The sequence below is a fragment of the Chiloscyllium punctatum genome, chromosome 36 (assembly GCF_047496795.1).
Source record: "Chiloscyllium punctatum isolate Juve2018m chromosome 36, sChiPun1.3, whole genome shotgun sequence".
NCBI lineage: Eukaryota > Metazoa > Chordata > Chondrichthyes > Orectolobiformes > Hemiscylliidae > Chiloscyllium > Chiloscyllium punctatum.
In genome coordinates, this window is record NC_092774.1 from 21,063,264 (window position 1) to 21,080,304 (window position 17,041).

At 47.4% G+C, this 17,041-nt stretch overlaps 1 non-coding gene across 1 annotated transcript; it reads right to left on the minus strand.

The window, feature by feature from the left end:
• Nucleotides 1–5,275: 5,275 nt before the first annotated feature.
• On the minus strand, nucleotides 5,276–5,347 carry trnam-cau (transfer RNA methionine (anticodon CAU)). Its single transcript has one exon. It is a non-coding gene; the product is annotated as a tRNA-Met (tRNA).
• Nucleotides 5,348–17,041: the final 11,694 nt, after the last annotated feature.

Here is a 17,041-nt window from a genome sequence, read left to right on the forward strand (position 1 = left end):
AACATGTCCCCTGAATAGTTTGGCCCTAGTTCTATAATTTTGCTCCATTTCAACTCAAATATTTTAGTGAATAGTCGGACGTGCTGACTAACTGCACCACAGAGTCTGAGATGTAAAAGGCCAGTTAGATCCCGAAACCCGAATGTCAGCGAATTCCACCTTCAGACCACAGTTACTGAAATAGCAATTGTCCTTTATCAGTGTGACTTTACCAAAGTAAAGGCTGGGACAGTCATTGTGGAGACATGTAAACAGTCAGATCCAAGACACCGCAGACACATCCATATCACCAACCATCCCTGGTGTGTGGATACATATAAAGTGATACGGCAGCCTGTCTGCCATTTCCGCAGTTTCACTTGTGACTCTCTTTTGAAACATGGACAGACCGAGCCGAATAGAGTCTTTCTCGGTTGGAATCAGGCTGCGGTTTTGGAGCACTATCATTGCTTTGAGAATTGGTCGAGCAGTTCAGGCACTAGTTTGAGAAACCGATGTTTCTCGCCGTGTTCAAACGTCACGCAAGTGTCGACAGGAATAATGATTCAAACATCTGGAAGAAATGCTTCCAGGCATACCTGAGGAATTTCGGTTTGATGGGTCTTGAACTTTAAGTAGACGGAAGGGAACTTTGCCTCGAGGCTGTTTAATGTGGAGGTGTGTTCCCCTGTGAGCTGATAATGGTTGGCCATCCCAATGTTTCCGGATGCAGGGCTGCCTGACCCTGTCACAGTGACGTCACAGGGGTGATAGCCTGCAGTCATTGTGACGCAATAATGATGCTGGCCCCGCAACATGAATATGAATTAGACATGGCTGACGTGGTACTGAATCAGTCAGTGGAAAGTTATTCCATCTCCAGGGACTTACATGAGAGAGGAGTCCACTCTTCACTCCCAACACTGCACACCCACCTCCCATAGACCCACGGCACTTGCCCCTGCAACCGCCGAATGTATAACACCAGCCCATTTCCCTCTCCCTCCTCACTATCCGAGGGCCCAAACATACCTTCTCGGTGAAGCAGCCACTTAACCTACACTTCCCACAACCTAGTCTACTGCAGTGACTGCTCACAATCTCGTCCAAATTGGGGAAACGAAGCATAAACTGGATGACTGCTTCGCATGGAGTAGCAGAAAGCATAAGGGACTGTCTGAGAAAATAAGAGGATATAGATAGACTGGAGAGTTGGACGGAAAAGTGGCAGATGGCTTTCAATCCAGACAAATATGAGGTGATGCATTTAGGCAAGTCTAATTCTAGAGCGAATTATACAATGAATGGAAGAGCCTTGGGAAAAGTTGATGGGCGGAGAGATCTGGGAGCGCAGGTCCATTGTATCCTGAAGGTTGCTGCACAGGCGGATAGAGTGGTCAAGAAGGCATATAATATGCTTGCCTTCATTGGACGGGATATTAAGTATGAGACCTTGGCAAGTCATGTTAAAATTGTACAAGACATTGGTTCGGCCGCATTTAGAATACTGTGTACAGTTCTGGGCGCCACATTACCAAAAGTATGTGAACGCTTTGGAGAGGGTACAGAGAAGGTTTACGAGGATGTTGCCTGGTATGGAAGGTGCTGGCTATGAAGACAGGCTGAGTAGGTTAGGTTTATTTTCATTAGAAAAAAGGATATTGAGAGGGGACCTGATTGAGGTTTACAAAATCATGAAGGGTATAGACAGGGTGGATAGAGACAAGCTTTTTTTTCCCAGGGTGAAGGATTCAATAATGAGAGGTCACACTTTCAAGGGGAGAGGTGGAAAGTTTAAGGGGATACACGCGGCAAGTACTTCACACAGAGGGTGGTGGGTGTCTGGAACGCGTGGCCAGCAGAGGTGGTAGAGGCAGGCACGATAGAATCATTTAAAATGCGTCTGGACAGATCGATGAGTAGGTGGGGAGCAGAGGGACACAAATGCCGACAGGTTTAGACATTTGGATCGGCTCAGGCTTGGAGGGCCGAAAAGGCATGTTCCTGGGCTGTAAAATTTCTTTGTTTCTTTGTTCTTTGGCAGCAGAATCCCGCTGGCAAAAAAGACCCTCAGCTTCCAGTTGCCTGCCACTTTAACAAACCACCCTGTTCCGAGCACCTCCTTCCACCTCTCGTATTCCTAGCGCCCACTCCCCTACCTTTTATCTCAGCCCGCTTGGCACACCAGCCTCATTCCTGAAGAAGGGTTTATGCTCGAAACGTCGATTCTCCTGCTCCTCGGATGCTGCCTGACCTGCTGCGCTTTTCCAGCGACACACATTTCAACTCTAGCCAACATGTCTCAGACTTGCAGCAGTGTTTCAGCGAAGCTCAGCGTAAGCATATATCGAAGAGCACCTAATTTTGCACTTGGGGACTCTACAGCCCTCCAGTCTCAATACTGAATTCAATCATTTTAGGGCCTGAACTACCCGATGTCCTCGCCCCTGAACAACGCACACCAAGCCTTGTTATCACATAATCTGCCATTACACACCACCTATTGTTAGCCACCATCAGTCTCCTTTAACAGCTATTCACCCTGTGAGTTCGCTCAGAATCACACAATTTCAAAAATCACCATGTTCAAACGTAAACACAGAGCCCACAGAAATAATTAGCAAAGATTCGGAAGAAATTCTTCCAAACTCACTTGGTGAAGGCTGTTGAACTTTAAGTAGAAGGAAGGGAAGTTTGCCTCGAGGCCGTTTAATGTGGAGAATGTGTTCCCCATGTAAACTGATAATGGTCGGCCATCCCAATGCAGGGCTGCCTGACCCTCAGGGAGGTTTCTTTCATAAACTGGGCGCAAGCCTCCCAGCCGTACGTCATAGGACATGCCCGGTGACGGCCTGCAGCTATTGTGACACAATAATGATGCTGGGCCCCGGAACATGAATATGAATTAGTCATGGGTCACGTGGCACTGAATCATTCAATCGAATCTTATTCCATCTCCAGGGAGGAGGAGGAGGAGGTAAATGGGCAGGAGTTACACCTGGGGTTGGCTCTTCCTTCACTCCCATCACCCGGCCATTGCCCCGTTGGCACTTTGCCCTGTAACCGCCGAAGGTGTAACACCTGGGCCATTTCCCTCTCCCTCCTCAGTATCCAAGGGCCCAAACATTCCTTCCAGGTGAAGCAGCACTTTCCACAACCGAGTCTATACTGCATTCGCTGCTCACCATGTGCTCTTGTCTACATTGGAGAAACGAAGAGTAGACTGGGTGACTGCTTCGCAGAGCATCTACGTTCTGCCCGCTGAGCTTCCCGTTGCCTGCCACTTCAGCACACCACCCTGTTCCCTGTCCAGCATCTCTGTCTCAGGCTTGGTGCAGGGTTCCAGCGAAACAATTCTGCACTTGGGAACCCAACAGCCCTCGTCAAGATTGAATTCAATAATTTTAGGGCCTGAAGTACCCCATATCTTAGCTCTCTACCACGCACACCAGGGCTTGATATACTTAGTCTGCCATTACACACCATCTAACAGTCTCCTTTAACAGCTATTAACCCTCCCAGACAGATCGTTATCCACCCCTATCTCTGTTCAACCGTTCCTATCTCACTCTGGGCCCTACCCCATCTATCATTTACTCCGTCCGCCTTCCTCCCACCCTCTCTTCTGCGTATTTACCGACATTTTCCCAATCAACATTATTTCGGTGGAAGGGTCACCGGATGTTTCTTCACAGATGCTGCAAGACCTGCTGTGCTTTTCCAGCAACTACTGTTTTTTTGTTTCGGATATACAGCATCCACAGTTACTTTAGATTTTATTTAGAGAGAGTTGGAAATTGTTTAGAGGGGCAGAGTGAGAGAGGGAGTGAGACAGAACAGCCAGGAACCGTTGACCTCCGTTCTCAGTTGTGTTTCAAGTCAAGAAATCAGATCTCCATCGTTGCTGTGCAATGTGCTGTTGCACAGACGTATGGAGGCTGTGCAAATATAGAGTTTGTCTAAATTGCCACAATCTGTTGGTCGAACTGTCAGTTCACTCAGCATCACAGAATGTGATGCAGCCCACCTTACTCTGCTGGTTCTACACAATGAGTAAATGAGTGTCTCTATTCAAACCGTAATCTTGCCTTCACCCTGTAAATCTCGACGTTGTTACTTTGAATATGACCATCCCGAATTCCCTGTTGTGTCCATTGAATCTGCCTCTTTGTCACTGTCAAACAGGGATTTCCTGGCCCCAGCCACACTCACCGTGGGAAAGCGTTCTTCTTAATATCACTTTTGCTACTTTTCCTAATGACTTTAAATCTCTGCCTAATCGCTTTCGATCCTTTCAGGCGTGGGAGCATTTTCACTACATTGTTTCCTCTGTCTCGACTCCTAATGCCTTGGAAAACTTCAATTCCTGATGAAGGGTTTTTGCCCGAAACGTCGATGTTCCTGCTCCTCGGATGCTGCCTGAACTGCTGTGCTTTTCCAGCACCACTCTAATCCAGAAACTTCAATCAGGCCAGCTTTCAACCTTCTGTTCTCCAAGGAGAACTGTCCCAACTTTCTAATCTACCATCACTGCTGACATTCCTCATACACGGCACCATTAACGTTCGAGCGCTGTCTCCAATCACTTCACTTCCCGCTTCCTGAAATTTCACCCTCAGAACTGAGCAATAATGCAGCTGGAGGATTCATTCCGAGTCGCATGCGCGGGCGAGCAACGTGAAACACTTGCTTTCACTTTGCACAAGTGTTTCCCTTTGCAGTGTTCACTGCAATGGTAGCTCTGCCCCATCCCTACTTCAGGCAGCGCGGTCTGTTTTGACGAACCTCCTTTTTGAAAAACTTGATCGCGCATTTTTGCACAAGTCAAATTAAGACACGAGAGCTGGTTGGGGATTTGAACCGCTGATCTCTCGCACGTCTACAAAAAAAGCAAAAGCCCCAAAGCAAGAATCATACGCCGAGAGCCCTCGCACCAGAGACTCGCTCACTATGAAATATATTCTACATTACTCCAGGAATTGCATGCAGCAAAGAGTTTCCAGAACGCCTGCTTCTCATCCGGTCTCTCTCCACTGGAGGATAATTACATCATTTCTGTTTCTACATTTTTCTCCACCACCCGAGTGGCTAGGAACAAGCAGTGCCCTCCTCAACAAATGGTACAGAGAACAGGAGAACACCACTCAGACCTCCACAAATGTCCTACCTGATATTTCTACATTAGGCCAGTATATCATCGTGAGACATTTATTTCACATCTTCAAAAATGTTTTGGGGAAACGGATGCGGATGTAAGGTATAGGAAAAAAAAAGCCTGCTGGAGGCATTAGGCACATAGCAGAGGATGGTTTCGATCCATCGACCTCTGGGTTATGGGCCCAGCACGCTCCCGCTGCGCCACTCTGCTATACCATTTGCATGCTTTCCAGAGAAGTAATCAGGTTTTCATCTGGCGTGTGGCGGGCATGTTCGAGATTGATGTCAAAAGATCTTCACTGCTGTCGTGTACTACGCTATTGCGCAGATAAATCGCCTTTGTGCAAATACAAACTTAAGCTAAGTTCCCACATTCTGCTTTTCGAGCTGAGATTTCGCTCAGAATCACACAATTTCAAAACTCACCGTGTTCAAACGTAAACTCAGAGCCCACATTAGCGAACGTCCGGGAGGAATTCTTCCAAACTTTACCTGGAGAAGTTCGGTTTGATGGCTGTTGAAGTTTAAGTAGAAGTTTGCCTCCAGGCCGTTTAATGTGGCGGATGTGTTCCCCATGTAAACTGATAATGGTCGGCCATCCCAATGCAGGGCTGCACTGACCCTCAGGGAGGTTTCTGTCATAAACTGGGCCGCACGTCATAGGACATGCCCAGTGACGGCCTGCAGCCATTGTGACACAATAATGATGCTGTTCCCCCCGGAACATGAATATGAATTAGTCATGGGTCACGTGGCACTGAATCATTCGAACGAATCTTATTCCATCTCCAGGGTCTTGTTTGAGGGAGGAGGTAAATGGGCAGGAGTTACACCTGCCATTTCTGCGGAAGGGTCCCCGGATCTTCACAGATGCTGCCAGACCTGCTGAGCTTTTCCAGCAACTGCCGTTTTTTTTTTGTTTCTGATAGTCAGCATCCGCAGTTATTTCAGTTTGTATTTAGCGAGAGTTGGAAATTGTTTAGAGAGACAGAGCGAGAGAGGGAGTGAGACAGAATAGTCATGAACCATTGACCTCCATTGTCAGTGGCGAGTGGGACCCCAGGTGTAACGCCCGTCCACTTCTACAACGGCGATATATCGGCACAACAGCGGAGTACACAACAACAGGAAAGATCTTTTGACATCAATCTCGAACGTGCATGCCACACGCCAGATGAAAAGCTGAATAATTCTCTGGGAAGCCTCCAGAGGTGCATAGCAGAGTGGCGCAGCGGGAGCGTACTGGGCTCATAACCTAGTGATCGATAGAGCAAAGCTATCCCACTCCATCTGTTGAGCAGCTTTCTCCTATACTGTCCTTTACCTTGGCTCCTTATTCATTTCCCCCAAAATCTTTGAAGATATGAACTAAATATCTCACGCTGATATACTGGGCCTAATGTAGAAAGTTGAGGTGGCGCATTTGTGGTGTTCTCCTTCTCTCCGTACCATTCGTTGGGGAGGGTTGTCCCTGGCCACAGCGGATGTTCGAGAAGTATGTCGAAACAGAATGATGGAATTATCCTCCAGTGGTGAGAGCCCAGGTCCTGGGAGACAGAATGAGAAGCAGACGTTCTGGAAACTCGTTGCTGCATGCAACGTAGAATGTATTTCATAGTGAACCAGTTTCAGCAGGTCAGAGGCGTATGATCCCCCCCCCCCCACTTTGGATCTTTTGCTTTTATGTAGACGTGCGAGAGATCCCCGGTTCAAATCCCCAACCAACTCTCGTGTCTTAATTTGACTTGTGCAAAAATGCGCGATCAAGTTTTTCAAAAAGGAGGTTCGTCAAAAGTCGGGATGGGGCACAGCTACCATTGCAGTGAACACGGCAAAGGGAAACACTTGTGCAAAGTGAAAGCGAGTGTTTCACATTGCTCGCCCCGCGCAATCCGACTCCGAATGGATCCTCCAGCTGCATTATTGCTCAGTTCTGAGCGTGAAATGTCAGGAAGCGGGAAGTGAAGTGACTGGAGACGGCGCTCAACAGGTCGACGTTAATGGTGCGGTGTATGAGGAATGTCAGCAGTGAAGGCAGACTGGAAAGTTGGGACAGTTCTCCTTGGAGAACAGAAGGTTGTGAAAGCTGGCCTGACTGAAGTTTTCCAAGGCATGAGGAGTCGAGACAGAGGAAACAATGTCGTGAAAATGCTCGCACGCCTGAAAGGACCGAAAGCGATTAGGCAGAGATTTAAAGTCATTAGGTAAAGTAGCAACAGTGATATTAGGAAGAACACTTTCCCACAGGGAGTGGTTGGGGTCAGGAAATCAGGTTTGACAGTGACAAAGAGGCAGATTCAATGGACACAACAGGGAATTCGGGATGGTCATATTCAAAGTAACAAGGTCGAGATTTACAGGGTGAAGGTAAGATTACGATATGAAGAGAGGCACTCATTTACTCATTGTGTAGAACCAGCAGAGTAAGGTGGGCTGCATCACATTCTGTGATTCTGAGTGAACGGTCAGTTCGACCAACCGAATGTGGCAATTTAGACAAACTTTATATTTACATCGCCGCCATACGACTGTGCAACAGAACATTACACAACGTCAGCGGAGATCTGATTTCTTGATTTGAAACACACCAGAAATTGAGCTTCAATTAAACACAATGAGCCTGACGTGATTTGAACACGCAACCTACTGATCTGGACTCAGATGCTCTGCACACCCCCATGGTCGCCGTTATGCAGGATTAAGGAAATTGATCGAACTGCAATGGTTTTATTACGTTATAACTTGAGAACGGAGGTCAACGGTTCATGGCTGCTCTGTCTCACCCCCTCTCTCAACAATTTCCAACTCTCTCCAAATAAAATCTGAAATGACTGCGGACGCTGTTCATCTGAAACAAAAAAAACAGTAGTTGCTGGAAAAGCTCAGCAGGTCTTGCAGCATCTGTGAAGAAACATCCGGTGACCCTTCCACAGAACTGATGGTGATTGGGAAAATATCAGTTAATAGACAGAAGAGAGGAAGGCGGACGGAGTAAATAGGGGTAGAGCCCAAAGTGAGATAAGAACGGTTGAACAGAGAAAGGAGTTGATAACGATCTGTCTGGGAGGGTTAAAGGAGACTGTTAGTGGCTAACAATTGGTGGTGTGTAATGGCAGACTATGTGATAACAAGGCCTTGTGTGCGTGGTAGAGAGCTAAGATACTTCAGGCCCTGAAATTATTGAATTCAATATTGAGGAGGGCTGTAGGGTACCCAAGTGCAAAATTGTTTCGCTGAAACACTGCAACAAGCCTGAGGCAGAGGTGCTCTACAGGGAACAGGGTGGTGTGCTGCAGCAGTCCTCACTTTCACCTCAATGGTCTGACAGTCACTCAATCCATTGGGACCACAACGATTTCCAAGTATGATTCTGTGAGAAGGAGCAAAGCTTTTTAGTTCCTGTTTCATTCGGTTTTCAGCATCAGTGGCTCTGGATGTGAGACCCTACTGTTAGAGCGCACTGAGTGTGGAGCCTGAAACAGTTATACGGCCTGGGGAGAGGAATTCACGGCGAGGAGAGGGGCTGTACACGCGTTTATGTGCAGCTGAACCTTCGCCCATGGAGAAACCCGAAGAATCCCACCCCCTGGAGAAACCATGGAAAGTGTGGGGACTGCGGGGAAGGCTTCCTTGTCCCGTCTGCCCTGGAGATTCATCGGCGCAGTCACACCGGGGAGAGGCCGTTCTCCTGCCCTGAGTGCGGGAAGGGCTTGGCCAGTGCCTCCCACCTGATGAGGCACCGGTCGGTCCACACCGGGAAGAGGCCCTTCAGCTGCCCAGAGTGTGGCAAGGGCTTCAGCGATTCAAAGATGTCACTTCTTTTTATAGAACCATAAATTATCTCAAGAATGTGAATTAAAAGAAGTTTTGGGATTGCCATATTAATGAAAGGAACCCGATTAAAAGGTGAAAGCTGGAACAACAATCCAGATTTGTTCAATATATCATTTCAGTTGCATGACTCTGTAATCTTGCTTTAAATTCTGTGTTTTATGATACTGCTCCACAGCTACCCGATGAAGGAGCAGCACTCCAAAAGCTCGTGCTTCCAAATAAACCTGTTCGACTACAATTTGGTGTTGTGTGATTTTTAACTTTATTTCTAGTGAACACAACCCCACCTCCCACTGTTGTTGCCAGGAAACTTTGCAATGCTGATGAAATAATGCAGTACCTACAGAGATGAAAAACTTTACAGTTTGTAATGATACTAGCAACTGATTCACTGCTCCTTCTGATAAAAGACATTGAAAACTTAATGCTGGAGGATGAAAGAAATGAGCAACTTTAAAACAAAAACCTCTTGGATCCCATACATTTCAAAGTCTGAGTCCGAGAGTAAGTTCAGGGAACTTTTATTATGACCCAACTTTGTTACAGTTTCAGATCTCCCCAGCAAAAAGACGCTCAAAAAGGAGCCTTTTAAAATCTAAAACAGCTCCAGCTCCAAGCGCACACACTCCCCAACCCATCCGACCCACCCCACTTGCTTTACTATTGGTCAGCACTGAGTTGTCCCTTAGCAATTGGATCCTTGGTACAGCCTTAACTTGGAGGAAGTATTGCCTCACTCCGCTATTTCAACCGATACACAGTATCCAAGTAAATTTCTCCTGCTCATTTGCCAGGGCGGGGGGTAGTCAACCACACTGCTGTGTCAAGAGTCATGTGTAGGCCAGACCGGGTCAAGGAAGCAGTTGGAATGACTGAGTGAATCCTCTTCCGCAACTGCAGTTTCTTTCCTTAAAAAGGACAAGAGTGAATCAGATAGGGTTTCATTTCCACCCTAAAATGGTTTCATCATTAGCTTCTGAACTCCAGATTTCTGACTGAATTGCAATTCTGCCGCAGCAGGATTCGAAGCCGGAGGTCTCCAGAACTGGGTTGATAGTCCAGTCAATATTGGCACTTCGGCCGTCCCTCCTTCAATCCCCCCTGTACATGAACTCAGGGTGGGAGGAGCTGGGGCACTGACAGCAGGTGAGCGGCCTCTCCCCGGTATGGACCCGCTGGTGGGTCAGCAGGCCGGAAGAATCGATGAATCCTTTCCTGCACTCGGGGCAGGTGAATGACCTCTCCTCAATATGGAGCTGCTGGTGATTCAGCAACGCAGCCGAGCAAGGCAATCCCTTCCCACACAAGGGGCAGGTGACTGGCTTCTCCCTCGTGTGGGTCTGTTGGTGCGTCCGCAGGTTCCCCACCTGACTGAACCCCCACCCACACACGGGGCGCACGAACACCCTCTTTCCCCTGTGGACCCGCTGTTGCATTGACAGGTTGCACATCTGACTGAAACCTTTCCCACACTCGGGGCAGGTTAACAGTCTCTCTCCGTTGTGATCCCGCTGGTGCGTCAGAAGGGTCGAAGATTCGATGAATCTCTTCCCACAATGGAGCAGATGAACAGCCTCTACCCAGTGTGAATGCTGTTGTGGGTTTCAAGCACCGAAGGGGGAAGCAATCCTTTCCCACAGTCCCCACATTGTGCCTACTACGATTCTACATTGTGTGTGTGTGTGTGTGTGTGTGTGTGTGTGCCTGTGTGTGTTGGGGGGGGGGGGGGGGGGGCTGTCATTGTATTGCTCTGGATTCGCCAGCCAGCTGCAATTACAAACAGAACAGGTATACAGTCCCTGGTCTCTGATGGTGTGATTTTTATCCCCCAACCTGAGTAAAACGATTTTCACAGTTTGTGCCCTCAATCTCCCTCACTTGGGTATCTATGTCTCAACGCTCTTCCTGCCACACCCAGTATCCAAAATCTCTCAGGCTAACAAAAACATTTATTCTCAATTGGAATGGCTGCTGATATTCAGGTCCCAATGAATCAAGTGACTCTGTCAGAAGTTGACGTATTATTTGTTTTCAGATTTCTTTCTGCATGATTCCTGCAAAAAAAATCATAAAATAAGTGATCACGTAAATATAACATTGGTGGCAATTCCTGTAGATTGCCAGATGCCTGCCGATCACACATTATCCAGGACACAGAAACCTGAAAACCCTCATGCGGTCAGATCGCCTTAAGTGTGTATTTGGAGGAAAACTTCATTTTGGTGACAATGAGCTGGAACAAGCTGCCTACGAGGATGCTGGGAAATGGAGCTGAATCAAGGACATGACAAAAGAAAAGAATGCTTGAGAAAAGAAAGCCAGTAAAATGTGGAAGAAGGTGTAAAACCTGGCCATTTCCCTCTCCCTCCTCAGTATCCAAGGGCCCAAACATTCCTTCCAGGTGAAGCAGCACTTTCCACAACCGAGTCTATACTGCATTCGCTGCTCACCATGTGCTCTTGTCGACATTGGAGAAACGAAGAGTAGACTGGGTGACTGCTTCGCAGAGCATCTACGTTCTGCCCGCTGAGCTTCCCGTTGCCTGCCACTTCAGCACACCACCCTGTTCCCTGTCCAGCATCTCTGTCTCAGGCTTGGTGCAGGGTTCCAGCGAAACAATTCTGCACTTGGGAACCCAACAGCCCTCGTCAAGATTGAATTCAATAATTTTAGGGCCTGAAGTACCCCATATCTTAGCTCTCTACCACGCACACCAGGGCTTGATATACTTAGTCTGCCATGACACACCATCTAACAGTCTCCTTTAACAGCTATTAACCCTCCCAGACAGATCGTTATCCACCCCTATCTCTGTTCAACCGTTCCTATCTCACTCTGGGCCCTACCCCATCTATCATTTACTCCGTCCGCCTTCCTCCCACCCTCTCTTCTGCGTATTTACCGACATTTTCCCAATCAACATTATTTCGGTGGAAGGGTCACCGGATGTTTCTTCACAGATGCTGCAAGACCTGCTGTGCTTTTCCAGCAACTACTGTTTTTTTGTTTCGGATATACAGCATCCACAGTTACTTTAGATTTTATTTAGAGAGAGTTGGAAATTGTTTAGAGGGGCAGAGTGAGAGAGGGAGTGAGACAGAACAGCCAGGAACCGTTGACCTCCGTTCTCAGTTGTGTTTCAAGTCAATAAATCAGATCTCCATCGTTGCTGTGCAATGTGCCGTTGCACAGACGTATGGAGGCTGTGCAAATATAGAGTTTGTCTAAATTGCCACAATCTGTTGGTCGAACTGTCAGTTCACTCAGCATCACAGAATGTGATGCATCACAGATGCATCAGCATCACAGAACTCTGCTGGTTCTACACAATGAGTAAATGAGTGTCTCTATTCAAACCGTAATCTTGCCTTCACCCTGTAAATCTCGACGTTGTTACTTTGAATATGACCATCCCGAATTCCCTGTTGTGTCCATTGAATCTGCCTCTTTGTCACTGTCAAACAGGGATTTCCTGGCCCCAGCCACACTCACCGTGGGAAAGCGTTCTTCTTAATATCACTTTTGCTACTTTTCCTAATGACTTTAAATCTCTGCCTAATCGCTTTCGATCCTTTCATGCGTGGGAGCATTTTCACTACATTGTTTCCTCTGTCTCGACTCCTAATGCCTTGGAAAACTTCAATTCCTGATGAAGGGTTTTTGCCCGAAACGTCGACGTTCCTGCTCCTCGGACGCTGCCTGAACTGCTGTGCTTTTCCAGCACCACTCTAATCCAGAAACTTCAATCAGGCCAGCTTTCAACCTTCTGTTCTCCAAGGAGAACTGTCCCAACTTTCCAATCTGCCTTCACTGCTGACATTCCTCATACACGGCACCATTAACGTTCGAGCGCTGTCTCCAATCACTTCACTTCCCGCTTCCTGAAATTTCACCCTCAGAACTGAGCAATAATGCAGCTGGAGGATTCATTCGGAGTCGGATTGCGCGGGCGAGCAACTTGCTTTCACTTTGCACAAGTGTTTCCCTTTGCAGTGTTCACTGCAATGGTAGCTCTGCCCCATCCCTACTTTTAACGAAGCTTCTTTTTGAAAAAACTTGATCGCGCATTTTTGCACAAGTCAAATTAAGACACGAGAGTTGGTTGGGGATTTGAACCGGGGATCTCCCGCACGTCTACGTAAAAGCAAAAGATCCAAAGTGGGGGGGGGGGGGGGGGGGGAATCATATGCCGAGAGCTCTCTTCCCTGCTGAAACTGGTTCACTATGAAATACATTCTACATTACTCCAGGAATTGCATGCAGCAACGAGTTTCCAGAACATCTGCTTCTCATTCTGTCTCCCAGGACCTGGGCTCTCTCCACTGGAGGATAATTACATCATTCTGTTTCTACATTTTTCTCTAACACCCGCTGTAACCAGGGACAACCCTCCCCAACGAATGGTACGGAGAGCAGGAGAACACCACAAATGCGCCACCTCAACTTTCTACATTAGGCCCAGTATATCAGCGTGAGATATTTAGTTCATATCTTCAAAGATTTTGGGGGAAATGAATAAGGAGCCAAGGTAAAGGACAGTATAGGAGAAAGCTGCTCAACAGATGGAGTGGGATAGCTTTGCTCTATCGATCACTAGGTTATGAGCCCAGTACGCTCCCGCTGCGCCACTCTGCTATGCACCTCTGGAGGTTTCCCAGAGAATTATTCAGCTTTTCATCTGGCGTGTGGCATGCACGTTCGAGATTGATGTCAAAAGATCTTTCCTGTTGTTGTGTACTCCGCTGTTGTGCCGATATATCGCCGTTGTACAAGTGGACAGGCGTTACACCTGGGGTCCCACTCGCCACTGACAATGGAGGTCAATGGTTCATGACTATTCTGTCTCACTCCCTCTCTCGCTCTGTCTCTCTAAACAATTTCCAACTCTCGCTAAATACAAACTGAAATAACTGCGGATACTGAGTATCAGAAACAAACAAAACGGCAGTTGCTGGAAAAGCTCAGCAGGTCTGGCAGCATCTGTGAAGATCCGGGGACCCTTCCGCAGAAATGGCAGGTGTAACTCCTGCCCATTTACCTCCTCCCTCAAACAAGACCCTGGAGATGGAATAAGATTCATTTGGATGAGTCAGTGCCACGTGATCCACGACTAATTCATATTCATGTTCCGGCGGGGGGGGGGGGGGCAGCATCATTATTGTGTCACAATGGCTGCAGGCCGTGACCGGGCATGTCCTATGACGTGCGGCCCAGTTTATGACAGAAACCTCCCTGAGGGTCAGTGCAGCCCTGCATTGGGATGGCCGACCATTATCAGTTTACATGGGGAACACATCCTCCACATTAAACGGCCTCGAGGCAAACCTCTACTTAAACTTCAACAGCCATCAAACCGAACTTCACCAGGTAAAGTTTGGAAGGATTCCTCCCGGACGTTCGCTATTGTGGGCTCTGAGTTTACGTTTGAACACGGTGAGTTTTGAAATTGTGTGATTCTGAGCGAAATCTCAGCTCGAAAAGCAGAATGTGGGAACTTAGATTAAGTTTGTATTTGCACAAAGGCGATTTATCTGCGCAATAGCGTAGTACACGACAGCAGTGAAGATCTTTTGACATCAATCTCGAACATGCCCGCCACACGCCAGATGAAAAGCTGATTACGTCTCTGGAAAAGCAGTAAGTTATGTAGCAGAGTGGCGCAGCGGGAGCGTGCTGGGCCCATAACCCAGAGGTCGATGGGTCGAAACCATCCTCTGCTATGTGCCTAATACCTCCAGCTGGCTTTTTTACCTATACCTTACATCCGCATCCGTTTCCCCAAAACATTTTTGAAGATGTGAAATAAATGTCTCACGATGATATACTGGCCTAATGTAGACATATCAAGTAGGACATTTGTGGAGGTCTGAGTGGTGTTGTCCTGTTCTCTGTACCATTTGTTGAGGAGGGCAATGCTTGTTCCTGGCCACTCGGGTGGTGGAGAAAAATGTAGAAATAGAAATGATGTAATTATCCTCCAGTGGAGAGAGCCCGGGTCCTGGGAGACCGGATGAGAAGCAGACGTTTTGGAAACTCTTTGCTGCATGCAATTCCTGGAGTAATGTAGAATATATTTCATAGTGAGTAAGTCTCTGGTGCGAGGGCTCTCGGCGTATGATTCTTGCTTTGGGGCTTTTGCTTTTTTTGTAGACGCGCGAGAGATTCGCGGTTCAAATCCCCGACCAACTCTCGTGTCTTAATTTGACTTGTGCAAAAATGCGCGATCAAGTTTTTCAAAAAGGAGGTTCGTCAAAACAGACCGCGCTGCCTGAAGTAGGGATGGGGCACAGCTACCATGGCAGTAAACACGGCAAAGGGAAACACTTGTGCAAAGTGAAAGCAAGTGTTTCACATTGCTCGTCCCGCGCAATCCGACTCGGAATGAATCCTCCAGCTGCATTATGTTGTCTCTTATCTCAAGAGGGTTGGAATATAAAAGCAGAGATGTACTACTAAGACTTTATAAAGCTCTGGTTAGGCCCCATTTGGAGTACTGTGTCCAGTTTTGGTCCCCACACCTCAGGAAGGACATACTGGCACTGGAACGTGTCCAGCGGAGATTCACACGGATGATCCCTGGAATGACAGGTCTAGCATATGAGGAACGGCTGAGGATACTGGGGTTGTATTCGTTGGAGTTTAGAAGATTAAGGGGAGATCTAATAGAGACGTACAAAATAATACATGGCTTTGAAAAGGTGGATGCTAGAAAATTGTTTCTGTTAGGCGAGGAGACTAGGACCCGTGGACACAGCCTTAGAATTAGAGGGGGTCATTTCAGAACGGAAATGCGGAGACATTTCTTCAGCCAGAGAGTGGTGGGCCTGTGGAATTCATTGCCACGGAGTGCAGTGGAAGCCGGGACGCTAAATGTCTTCAAGGCCGAGATTGATAGGTTCTTGTTGTCTAGAGGAATTAAGGGCTACGGGGAGAACGCTGGCAAGTGGAGCTGAAATGCGCATCAGCCATGATTGAATGGCGGAGTGGACTCGATGGGCCGAATGGCCTTACTTCCACTCCTATGTCTTATGGTCTTATGGTCTTATTATTGCTCAGTTCTGAGGGTGAAATTTCAGGAAGCGGGAAGTGAAGTGACTGGAGACGGCGCTCAACAGGTTGACGTTAATGATGCCGTGTTTGAGGAATGTCAGCAGTGAAAGTTGGGACAGTTCTCCTTGGAGAACAGAAGGTTGAAAGCTGGCCTGACTGAAGTTTTCCAAGGCACGAGGAGTCGAGACAGAGGAAACAATTTGGTGAAAATGCTCGCACGCCTGAAAGGATCGAAAGCGATTAGGTAGAGATTTAAAGTCATTAGGTAAAGTAGCAAAAGTGATATTAGGAAGAACACTTTCCCACAGGGAGTGGTTGGGGTCAGGAAATCAGGTTTGACAGTGACAAAGAGGCAGATTCAATGGACATAACAGGGAATTCGGGATGGTCATATTCAAAGTAACAATGTCGAGATTTACAGGGTGAGGGCAAGATTACGATATGAAGAGAGGCACTCATTTACTCATTGTGTAGAACCAGCAGAGTAAGGTGGGCTGCATCACATTCTGTGATTCTGAGTGAACGGTCAGTTCGACCAACCGAAAGTGGCAATTTAGACAAACTTTACATTTACATAGCCGCCTTACGTCTGTGCAACAGAACATTACACAACGTCAGCGGAGATCTGATTTCTTGATTTGAAACACACCAGAAATTGAGCTTCAATTAAACACAATGAGATGAGCCTGACGTGATTTGAACACGCAACCTACTGATCTGGACTCAGATGCGCTGCAACACCCCCATGGTCGCCGTTATGCAGGATTAAGGAAATTGATCGAACTGCAATGGTTTTATTACGTTATAACTTGAGAACGGAGGTCAACGGTTCATGGCTGCTCTGTCTCACCCCCTCTCTCAACAATGTCCAACCCTCTCCAAATAAAATCTGAAATGACTGCTGACGCTGTACATCTGAAACAAAAAAAAACAGTAGTTGCTGGAAAAGCTCAGCAGGTCTTGCAACATCTGTGAAGAAACATCCGGTGACCCTTCCACAGAACTGATGGTGATTGGGAAA